Source organism: Trachurus japonicus, chromosome 8, assembly GCF_045865225.1.
Source record: "Trachurus japonicus isolate A0001 chromosome 8, Traja_1.0".
In the NCBI taxonomy this organism is placed as follows: domain Eukaryota; kingdom Metazoa; phylum Chordata; class Actinopteri; order Carangiformes; family Carangidae; genus Trachurus; species Trachurus japonicus.
In genome coordinates, this window is record NC_140914.1 from 12,875,955 (window position 1) to 12,888,231 (window position 12,277).

Sequence of the window (12,277 nt, forward strand, 5' to 3'; positions counted from 1 at the left end):
ATGGGTCGTGTCAACAAAGGGGTAGGCTAGCCCACTGGAATAATTTGACACAGTCATGAAGATACTGTCTGGCAAAGGTTTGGAAACCACCTGATCTCTTGCATTATGAAATGAAACACCAAATTACTCTCATTTTTTCATACATCTGTGAGACAAGTGCCCCTATTTTGAGATCTTGTGACTTTGTGTGTGCTAAGTAGGTCACAATATCCTTCATCATGTTGTTGAATAAAACTGCTCTTGTGATTTTACCACAGTTACAGAATATGATGATGCTATAACAAATGTCTCCTAGACATTTGATATTTTAATATTTTCATTGGTGTTTTTGTCTCGTTCTGTCTCTATGCCAATTGGTTCATGTTGCTGCAGATTTCCCATCTGATATCAAATTGATTTCTCTCTACCTGTCTGAGGTTTTGTTTCACTCTGTAAAACCACTGCTCTGGTCTAGACTTGATGGATTTTGTGATTATGACTACACGTCTGCATCTGATGAGATAGAGTTACTGTCTACAACCTTTTTCTGCCTCTCTTCTCATCACACAGATACATTTAATCCATATCCCTTTCTACAGCTATGGCAGCAAAACTCCATCCAAAGTCTGCAGTCTCTCAGCTCTTCTAAATGATTTGCCTGGAGACATGTTATTGCAGCTATATCTTCCCATGATTTCTTCCTCTTCACTTGTCTATGTTTCCATACCTGTGCTGTGTAAATTTCCAAAGCAAACTGTCAACATCTGAGAGAGGGTTTGTGGTAATGTGTGTTGCAGTTTGACACAGCACTCCTATATTAGATGTTAACAGGGATATGTGGTTAAGTGAAACCCATCCAGTGTACTACAGGACAACTGGGACTAAAGTGAGAGATTAAAAGAATTCCCTCCTCTGAGAATTTAATCCAGGATGATAAAAACCCAAGTTATAACAATATGTGTCATTATGATCCACCTACTGATGAGCGATGTGGCTCCAACACACTGACCTGCTGTGACAATATGGAGTGCATATGTCAGATTTACTTCAAGAAGGGGTAAAGCGAGAGCCTGAGAAATGCACAGTGTAACTTTCACAAGATAATGTAGAGGGAGTAGGGCTTGCTTCTCTCCTGGTAAAATCATCATGGCTGAAACGGGAGAAGATGTGTGGAAAGTATGAATGGTTCTGAACAGCCATACAGTATACAGAGGCAGAATCAGCACATTTTCAATTTCTGACCTACAAAATCTAATTCCTTCAAACCACCGAGCATCATAGCTAAATGATTTATTCCCACTTTAAAAATTTAGAATTCTATTGACGCAACCAACTTAAAATAGCCTATAATCAGAGTTAACTAAATCTTGCTTTGCTATTTTCTGAATGTTTTTCCAGGTGGCAATGTTGCTGTGTGTTATACCAGAGTTTTACACGCAGTAAAGAAGAGGTTCAAAGGTGATGCTCTCCTCTGAACAAGAGGATTGAAGCTTTCTGCATTCTTTCATCGCTCATCAACGAAATCTCATCACACTCCATTTAAAGGACACTCTGAGAGAAAAATAAGAACTAAACTGCTACTGAATGTCAAATTATTTAGAGTAAGGGAAATGTATTGTGAGGTCTGATACTTCAAACAGTATGTGTTTTAGTGATTTAATTTCCCAATCTCCGCTTGAAAAGTAAACATGAACACATCACTCAATAGCGTGCAAAGGGACTCATGCCAGTTTTGTTCTTTGGAAAGAAAGGAATTATGCAATATACGGGAAAGCGTTTTAATTGGGAGTGTTGGAAGTCCATGATTCACTGTACTGTGCCACACCAGGACAGTGAAACATCATCAATATTTCAAGTGCAAGTTCACAACCTTGCCGTGGGCACAAGGGAGAGGTTCCAGCCAAAGGTCACACAGACAGGTCATTCAGGTTCTGTCATGGGACAGGGTTTATGGCGTCGTATTTTATACTTTTATTTGCCCAGAGTTTTTTTGATATACAGTTTGAGCTTGTGCAGGGTTTATAGCATTCTACTGGACATGAGGCTTTACGTCAGCTGTAACCCTCAGGGCCACCGCCTGACCTGCCAGGCAGTTTAGCATTCATCAGGATCCATTTGTATACAAAACCACCGAGCTGCAGGAAATGGCAGAGGATTGTGTCATGGGAAATGTCCCTTGTGTCTTGAATCCACTGGTCAAGGCATTCTTTCTTGCTGCTATACTGGGGGAACGTCCTGTTCCTTTTCCTATCTGGGCCTTCAGGCACTCAAGTCTGTCCAGGGACTAGACCTGACCTGCATATAGCTCAGAGCGCTGATATCTTAGTCATAACTTTAGTTGGAGGTCGAACGAGGGCAATTTCAATGTCTGTACATAGCTACTGCAGCTGCACCATCATGGGGACCTTTGTTTGTTCGACAGGCACAAACATATCTGAACTTTGTATCAGAGGCATGTTCTTTTGCGAGATCCAGCTCATTAGATAACATACACAACAAAACTTAGACTGTCTGAGCGCAGATCTCATCAGTAGAGGTTTGTGGGGTCAAACTACCGCGGGAAACTACTGTTGGAGATAGCACATGATTGTACATGACTGTCCGGTAGCACATAGTCCACTGTTGTATGTTTTCTTTGTTGGCTCTACAGCTCCAGGTGCGGCGCGCCGAGAATACCAGGCGCTCCATGCATCACTGCCTCACATGGAAGGTGGTGAAATCAAATGATGGGTGGTGTGTTGGGGCACAGCAAGTGACTCACACACTGGTATGTACCCAATATCGTGTAGACTTGTGTAGACTTCTCGGCAATAAATGCAGTCATGCTTTAGCGCTATCACCTCTCTCTCTCTCTCTCTCTCTCGGCCCAGTTCTCACGTTCAGCAGCATCTTTTTGCTCACACTTCCTCTTTCTTTTTCTTTTTTTTGCCTTTTCTCCACAGTCTCTCTCTCTCTCTGTCTCTTCTTTTGGTCTGAATCATATCTCAATAATGCTTCTCCCTGTGCATTCTTGCCTTCCCGCAGACACTGATGAAATCAGTGGTGCACTCCACCCACCAGCTGGTTACCTGGATACCTACTGTTTACATCTGGGTTTGGGACACACAGTAACTAAGCGTGTTGTTGTAACACAATGCATTGTGTCACTTTAAATGAGAGTAAGTGGCAAGACTTCCTTCACAGAGCTTCCCGCAAACATGCAGCAAACATCCACCACACATTAAACACATTTGAAGAAACAAACACTACAACAGTGTCATTTGCATTTTGTGCTCACACAGTATCACAACCTCTCTTTTTTAAGATCTTTCATCTGTTCTCATACGCAGATGTTTACCAAACCCACATCCTCTCACTCTCAAACCATACCCTTCACCTTAAAGGAAATAAACACATAGCTACTGCAGTTTCACATATTCAACGCTTAGACCTGATGAGAATGACATTTGCCCTGATGTTTGTCTTGGACAGTGTATTGTTACTGCCTTCCTTTTTTTCTCCTCTTTCAGTCAAGGACACCTCACCTAGTTTACGTACTAGCTTGCATAAGCTTGCTGCAGTGAAACCTTGGCAGAAACTCTGCCAATGACTGTTGCCTTTGAAAATTATGAGAACGCACTCCAGATTGCCAGTCAGCCAGTTCCACAGTTGCATAATCGCTGCTTTGATTTGCAGTGTGCAGGAACTAAAAGCACATGGGACACAAAGTTTTACACCTGTGGCATGCAAACCTGCTTCATACCTTGCACTTTTTTTTCTCCCATGTTCTCTAATTGACGCTTTATGGGGCTCATATTTCATCAACAACCTTTGTCATCTGCTCTTGGCGCAGACCCATTATGGTCCACACTGGAGACCTAATCCTTGTTATTACTTCAACAAACACCTGCATAGAAAGAAATGCAGTCTGTCTTCATTTCTGACATGAATGTCATTGTTTTTTTTTGTTGTTGCTGTGGTGGTGTGCATCGATACACAGATAGCTTGAACCTGCAGTAAAAGCTAAAGATAACACTCTGCCTAGTATCAGTCACATACTTTAAGTCCACCTGTTTATGTGGGTTACACGTTTACTGTATGTGTTGTTTGCTTTTCTCTTTCACTTCCCACTGTGGTTACTGTTAATTACAGCTCACAACAGATGGTGAAAGTGACACTTTTAAAAAGTTCTGGATGATATTTGAGGTCATTAAAATGCACAGATAGCCTGAATGCCTGTACTAATACTGTGTGGTTAATATAAAACACAATATTTTATTCTCATCTCTATGCCAGCAAATTCTGAAAAACACATATATTCAAAATAAAACTACGATTATTAAAAACATCACAAAGATTTTTTTTTTTTAATAAAGGACCATAGGTTAAAATGTGTCTTTGATTTCCTTGTGGATTTTTCTCCTTTTCTGGATTTACAGCAGCTCGAGGGGATTAAGTGTCTCGCTGACAGGCTGACTCTTAACTGGGAATTTGTGGTTGCTCCGTTCGTTATATCACCCTGCTGTGAAAAATATGATGCTGTTAATGTGGAAGAGCTAGTAAAAGTCAAATAGCCTCATTTAATCACAAGACTAGAAAATTAAAGAGGAAGAATTTTCCTCTCAAACACTCTTAAACAGAAAGAACAGAGTGAGTTATATTCTGTATTGGCACAGAAGGTTTTGATCTTACATAAACAGTGGATTATGTGAACTCGCTTTGTCTAACGCCACCCCCCAGTCTGAGCTGAGGATGCATGTGTGAAACATTCCCAAGGACCATCTGGCTCTTATCACCTCTCAACATCATCTCCCTCATAAAAAAAATGACCAAGACCAGGAGCCAAGTCCCTTAAGTGTGCTTGTGTTCGGTAAATGGTGCTACGTGCTTATCACACATCGCTCCGTATTTTGTCATTTCAGTGGCCTTTCATTTTATTGCTAACGTAACTGAGAGATAGGCTATTCCTGTCTTCCTCCTCTTGTATTAACAGTCCACCCACGCTCTATGGCTGCTGTCTTTTAAAGTAATTAGAGCGAGAGTTAAAGGCTAAGGTACATTTCAACAGAGATAGAATGGGTCACAGTGACATGATGGTGGATTTGTCGGACTTCCCTCTCATAAACATCATAATGCGGTCATTAGATGACAGAGTAAAGGTTGAAGGATCGCTGTGGGAAACGTGCTGCGCTCCATGGTCCCCTGGGAACTGTTAAGGTCCGCCAACATAAGCAGGTCACTGAGCTGTATCTGGGGCGGGCATTTTTGCTGACAGTTTATCAAACTTAGTAATTATTACATAAGGACTTTTTGGCCTATAATTTGGGTTGAGAAAGCTGACTTCTGTGGAAGCAGCAGATGACGTATCAGGAGGAGGAGAGTGGCCCAAACACATGATTATTAGGCGTGGGTTACATAAGATGGTTTTTCCAGGACTTCCCCATGCCAACAAATCAAGTCTGGGAGTGACAAGAGTGGCAATATTCATGATGGGCATGCTGGGAATGTCACGGCATGACAGCTTAATATGGGCAATAAAATTAAGCCAATGGGCCAGTTTGGCATTCAGTTATGTTCCAGTTATGTTCCTCTTGGTTTCTGTTCATCAAGCAGGTATGAGCTCACCTGCGCATTCTTCCTTTGTTTACAGCATGTTCTGGTGGCAGGATTAGTCTGTCTGACAGCGTGGGTGGTGCGCTTTGGCCTTCACGCCCAGATACTGCACTTGTAACAAACTGAAAAAGTTCTTCTAATTAAAGACATTATTTGATTCTGACTCATGGCATTCTTGTCTGGGAAGAGTGTGTATCATATTTCTAATAATTTCCATGTTATAAAATCTAACGAATGGCTTTCCTTATGTTCACAGCCCCTACATTTCAATGAAATGTCACGGAGTGGCAATTATCTGCTTATGCAAAGTTGGGTGTAGACAGGGTGTGAACTTCAGCAGTTTGTTTTGCCCTTCACCTTGATGCTTATTGCATCACAAACACTCCTTCGATGTGCTTTTTGACTTCTCCTGGAAAATAACTGCACAGTTTATAGCAATTGAAATTGTATTCTGATCTGCAGTGAAAAATAGGTAGGCTACTCCTTTTCCTCACCCCCTTTACTATATCAGCTGAATGGATTTAAATAACGTAAAGAGTAAAAGATAAAGTTGCGGTCACATAAATGTACATTTTTAAAAAACTTTTCTCTAACTTTGCTTATATTGTGAGGTAGACTATTAAAGAAAGGGCTGTTTGTAGCACTGAATGCACATCCTTGCCCGAAGCGAGTGGTGGTGACTGTCACTTGACAAGACCTTACGAGACAAAAAGTTTAAACAAGGCCATATGCTCCAGGGCATATTTGGAGGGTAGCCTACAGTGAGTCGCAGTTGGGAAGTGATATGAGTCGGGCTGAAGTTGGTAACTTCACTAAGAAAAAAGACATTGGCCTCATAGAGTAAGTTTAAAGTTTAAAGGAGTGATGTTTGATGCTGAACTTGCAGCAGTTCTTCCAGTCTGATAACAGCTGCTAATGCTGTAGCATTAGCAACATAGCTACAAACAGCATAATAAAACATCAGTAACTGTTGTAATTGTTGCCATGATAGCTGCCAGCAACTGACTTGAACTCACAAACACTTTATGTTCTCCTCTGAGAAAATCATTGATAGATAACAAGAGATAAACTTAGCTTTGAATACATGATTAGCACATTTAATTTTATGTGCATAGAAGCGAAGAGGAGTCATTCTTCTGAGCCTCATTCATGTGATCTTTGAATTTATTTAACTCATGACTGTCTTGGCTGTTTGAGTCTCTCACAGTAAAATTGGCTTGATCTTAGACTGATCTGTCTCTGGAGTCTTTGATCAGTGCTTCAGATCACGTACTGCAGTGGACATATGCTGTTCTCCTCATTAACGTTCAACTCCAGACAAAGGGGAAGCCACATCAAAGGTGCAAGATGAGAGACATGTCAGACTAGATTTAAGGAAGTTTATGTTTTTCACAGTAATTGCAGCAAAACTGTATTAAATAATCTCAAATAATAACATCTGAACTCCTTGAACAAAGTACTTTTTTATTTAAACAGACATGATATCAAGTGATGTGCCTTTAAGGTTTCTGGTCATAGCCATGCAAGATAATTTATTCATTGAAAAAGAAAAAGAAAAACAGTAGCTGAGGGCCTGAGGTTTTTGTTTTTTTGTTTTATCAGTAAACTGATAACTGGACCTGCAGTTTCCATATGATTCATCTGACACCAGAGCTGGAGTCTGAGTCTTGCCTCTGGTTTAACAGGGATGTGGGAGCAGATTCCTCCGGCCTGGCCTTGCGTCAGCAGGGGGATTCCTTGAGATCCAGCGTTTGGGTGCTGCATTCTTGCCGACCCTACGCATTGCCATCACAACGCTCACGAGACACAACAGTTCAGCAGACAGAATTGCTTCCTGCTCCCCTCTTCCTCCCCGCCGGAGTGAGGGGTGTGAGAAACATGTTCACTGTTCAGAGTTATGAGCACGGAGGCGAATAGTCGCGCTGAACCAAATAACCCCATCCCATAGTGATGATGGTCCGCTCTCCAGCAGACACTTCACTCAAGAGATGAGGAAGAGAGACAAAGAGGCGATTCAGAGTCTGTTAACACAAGAGGCACTGTCTATGATAAATACAAGGCTATGAATGAAGATAAAGATGAGTAAGATTTGTGACCAAATGTGAAAGAAAAAAAACAATGTCACCGGACAAAACATGTGCACAGATCATAAACTCCACATGTATACGATATTCAAATTCCCAGACAAGTGGCTGGGACTGATCAGGGAGATGGTGTTAAAACCCGACAGATGGTGCTAACCCTTGCCTTTATGTGTTGGGTTTCAGGGTTTGGGATAAGAGGCGGGCTGGTCAGGGGGGTGGGTGTCCCATCAAAGCGGGGACACGCCCTCAGTGTGGCCGCAGACATTCGGCTGGAGGGCGGCTAAACTCTAAATCTGAATCCCTGCCAGTGTGTTTAATGTTTTCATTCAGTATAGAGAAGGAGCTGCAGGCCACTGGGAGCTGGACACTCTCCAACTCTTTAACGTATTATTTAAAGGCCAGTTTATTTTACATTCACATCTTCTGCTACCAGCTGTACATGTGCCTTTAAAATCCTTTCCTGGGGAAAATTCTGTTCTGGAGAAAAGCATGTCTAGAAATGTTGAATTCATTGGTAGCTTTGAGTCACTTCTTTGATTTGTGATGCGATCAGCTGAGTAGCCAAGGGGGCAGTAAATAAGGCAGTCTGAACACGGAGGCAGGCATGAATAACTGGCTGTCAGCGTGAACTATAAGTCATAGCTGTGATTGCCATGCCAGTGGAAACACTCACACGTGTGGGTTTATGCACTTTAGGTGTCTTGTTGGGGCAAAGAACTAAAGAAAGTGAGAACAGAATACAAAGTCATGGGAGTGAATGATCAGCCCAGTTCTAGTTTAGGTTCATTGCAGATTCAAGCTGCTGCCCCCTGGATGAATGGGGGCTGGAGAAAAGTGTGTTTGTACCAATGAGAACAAAGTAGTAGCAGGATATGTCACAGCCAGTACAACAAAATGAACGAGATTATTTCTATTTCTGAGGCCTCAGCTTCCTCATCATCACTTCACTTCTCTGAGGCTACAGTATACAGGAAGTGGAAAAGAGAGATTTCTCAGCATTTGAAGGTCATGGAAACAAACACAGGTTTTTTATCTGATCAACACGTCCAAATCAAAGCAGCTGATTACAAAACATGAAGGTTGGATAGTTTCCTGTACATTTTCCTACATTTGTGCTGTTTGATCACAATTCTTCTGGTCCCTCCACAAGAAAAAAGTCACAGTTCTATTATATAATTATTTAGTTGAACCTCTTCAAAGTAATCATTTGTTGAACACTTGATTGCTTCTTTTTGTATTTATACCAGTACCTCTATACCACTGTCAGGACAACAGACTTGTAAGCCGGTATTTTTAAATATAATTGTTGGTATGTTGTCTGTTCAGTGCAGCTCTTTCATGTACTGTAGTGAAATATGATGGAAATTCTCTGTAATTTAATTGGTTAATGGAGTTAATTTCTTAATTGACCCTAACAAGTCTGAAAGATGACATGAAACATTATCATTATGATAATATTGAAGAGAAATAAAAAGCAAGGAGTTATCTTCAGGCAGCTTTTTAGCATTTCTGCTGAGCTGAGCTATAAAACAAATGTTATTGTTTCCAGAATTACACAGCCCACCTGTTCCCTGCATTAATGCAAGAGTGACCACAAAGTGTGACATTTGGAGCAAAGACGATCATTGATTGTATCTGATCTTTGACCCAACCCTCACCCTGTCGCCTTCCTTATGCACGTGACACGTCACAAAAGGCCACACGACAGCGACATGTGGACAAACACAAAACACTTTGAAGCAGCACACATGGAAGCAGGAAAACACAAATCATACGGAAACACTCAAAACTGCACAAAACTTGGACTTTACTCTGTATGCTGGGAACTGGTAGAATAAGAGTTAATTAATTAGTTGAGTGCTGCATGATCTCATAAAGAGCTGTGACCTTTCAGCTCATGAAAATCACTGTGTGCGGTTTTCACTTCACAAAATTGTGTGTTTTACAAGGTCTGTTATGATTTTTTGCCCGTCTGTCACCTCATTTGAAGTTGAGACCTTCCCATAAACCGAAACCACAAAGCTCTCCCCTGATGGACTTGTGGTGAGGTGGACTTAAAGATGAGACTCACCTCTTTAAAAACCCACTTGGCAAAGCAAACGCCTCCGCCCACTCACGGTGAGGGAAACATTTCGAAGAAAGAAAACCAGCTGTGTGTTTTATTTGATGACCATTTTGCAAAAGTTTATACTGTTACACATTGTATATATATTTTTTAATTGACTTCTGACTTCCTGGTGGTAAAAGCTGACATGCTGCTGGTGGAAAGTGTGTGTGTGTGTGTGTGTGTGTGTGTGTGTGTGTGTGTGTGTGTGTGTGTGTGTGTGTGTTTGTGTGTGTGTGTGTGTGTGTGTGTGTGTGTGTGTGTGTGTGTGTGTGTGTGTGTGTGTGTGTGTGCGCGTGCGTGTGTGCATTTTAACACACCATGCTTGTTGAATTGTCACCACGGTTACGCAAACAAACACAGATAATTGAAGCGGTGCCCTCACGGTTCAGCAGGTAATCATTAGTAGCAGGATGACCTTTGACTCCTGCCAAGCCTCAGATGACATATGGACGCATCTACCTGCTGTTACTGGAGTCACTGGGCTGTGGTGGGCCTTGTTTTATTTAGACTCACTGATGGACGGACGGGGTGCAGGTTTAGGAGTAGTTAGTATGATTTTAAGTAGAAGTAGCACATATTGTACTTTTAATACTTTTCCCTGCAGTATCAAATGTCTATCTGCCATCTCTGATAACTGTGTGGGAGAATATTTCCTTGTAGATAAACCAACTGTTATAAAATAATTAGGAAATTCCCATGGCACAACAAACCAGTTAACAGAAATGTTATTGAATGAATTTCCTTTCAGACATTCATCCTCTGTGTCTCCTGTATGTTCAAATACGTGTTTATAATTTAAGAGTTTACAAAGAGATTTTCTTTAAAACTTTATAAGTCTTCCATTGTTTTCAGTCTTCCCTTCAATATGTCTTGGTTTCTTGACGTTTTTTTTCTCCTTGTTATTTCTGTCTGATTTACAACACCCTTTTCTTAATACGTACCTCTCCCCACTTCACTTCACATGTTTACTTTCCAATTAAAATACGTTTTTTTTTTTTTTCCATTTCTCCCTTGAGTCAGACATTCCTGAAGGATTCCTGTGCTTCCCCATTTCCTCTGTTTCCTTGTCTCATCTTTTCTTCTTCCATCTGAGCTGGCAATCCTTCTCTCTATTGCTCTGCTCCACATTCGAGCACTGAGTTTATATTCCTCCCGACCCTTTACCGACTAATTTTAGATTTATCTGATTTATCTGAAACCATTTATATCTCCAGTTGCCGGGAAATGTTCATTATGGTCAGACTCCAGTTGCTATCTTTTTCTGTTTTTTTTTAACAACTGTATTTTTCCCATGTCATCAAGCCCCAACTGAGACAACAGTAATTTGTTTTGGCAAGCAACCTGCACAGATAAGCATCTGATGGATGGCGACGGGTGCTCGACCGTACCGGCCACTGTGTGTTGTTGTTTTTTTTTCATCTGTTCCAAGGAGGTGTCTGGTATTCAAGTCCAAATCAAGTTATGTTAAATCCCCTTTGATACCATCTGAATAACGCAAGCATTGTATGGCATAAAGCATGTACAGTGAATTGAGCTGTGAAAGACTTTATGTGCCTGTTGTTGGATGGATTCATGAGACAATGATGTGGCTGTGAGGGGGGGGGGGGGGGGGGGGGGGGGGGGGGGGTAGTGGTGGTGGTGGTTGGAGGCCTGAGACAGAAGCAACAGCTGAGAAAAGCCCTTTCAGTTTCTAAGTTGGTCTGTCTGTGCCCCGTGTCTGTCCATGCACGAGTCTGGCTGCATCTGTTACAGTAATGCCCACACCCAACCAGCCTTTAGGGGTGGTGTAAATATGCAATAAATATGCATGCAGTTATTTTGGTCGAAAGCTTTGTTGAGCTCTTTGCATGTGGAGTCAGTGGCACAGAACTCCACAACACGCCTCCTCTGTTCTCTACTTAGCTGCTGTGAAAAGATGAGCTAAAGCCTTTGATCCCATGTCAATGCATTTTGCTTTTGTCACACTATCGCTATCACAGGTCTGACTCTGATGTACATGTTTACGCTCTCTTTGTTTCATTTGCCTGAGGGAAATAAGCACTTCACCACAATCACTGCCTTTCCGTGCAAACACTGTCTCGCAGACATGCTCAGCTGTAGTTTTGGATTCCTGCTAGAGAGTAAAGGCAGGATGTGGCCAAACTGTCTGTACCTGAGAACAGGTTTCATCTTCTCTCTGTCTCATCCCACTCTTCCTGTGCTGCTGCTGCTGCTGCTGCTGCAAAATGTTTTGCACCGAAGCACACTGCGTTGGCTGAGAGAGAAAAACAAATCAGTTGCTGCCATCGAAAAGAAAAAAAGAAGTTAATTTCATATTTGTGGGGAAAAGAAAAGATGTGGTTCACACTCAAACTTTCCACTGAAATCAGTGGGCCTGCAATTTAAACACAAGCATTCCCAATGCCCTACCTTGTCTTTCCTCAGTGTTTCCCATCTGTTGCATTTATCCATGAGCGCTGCACCAGTTTTTCCCCTATTGGTTTCCTGTTCAGGAGAGATGAACCAAAACCGGCTG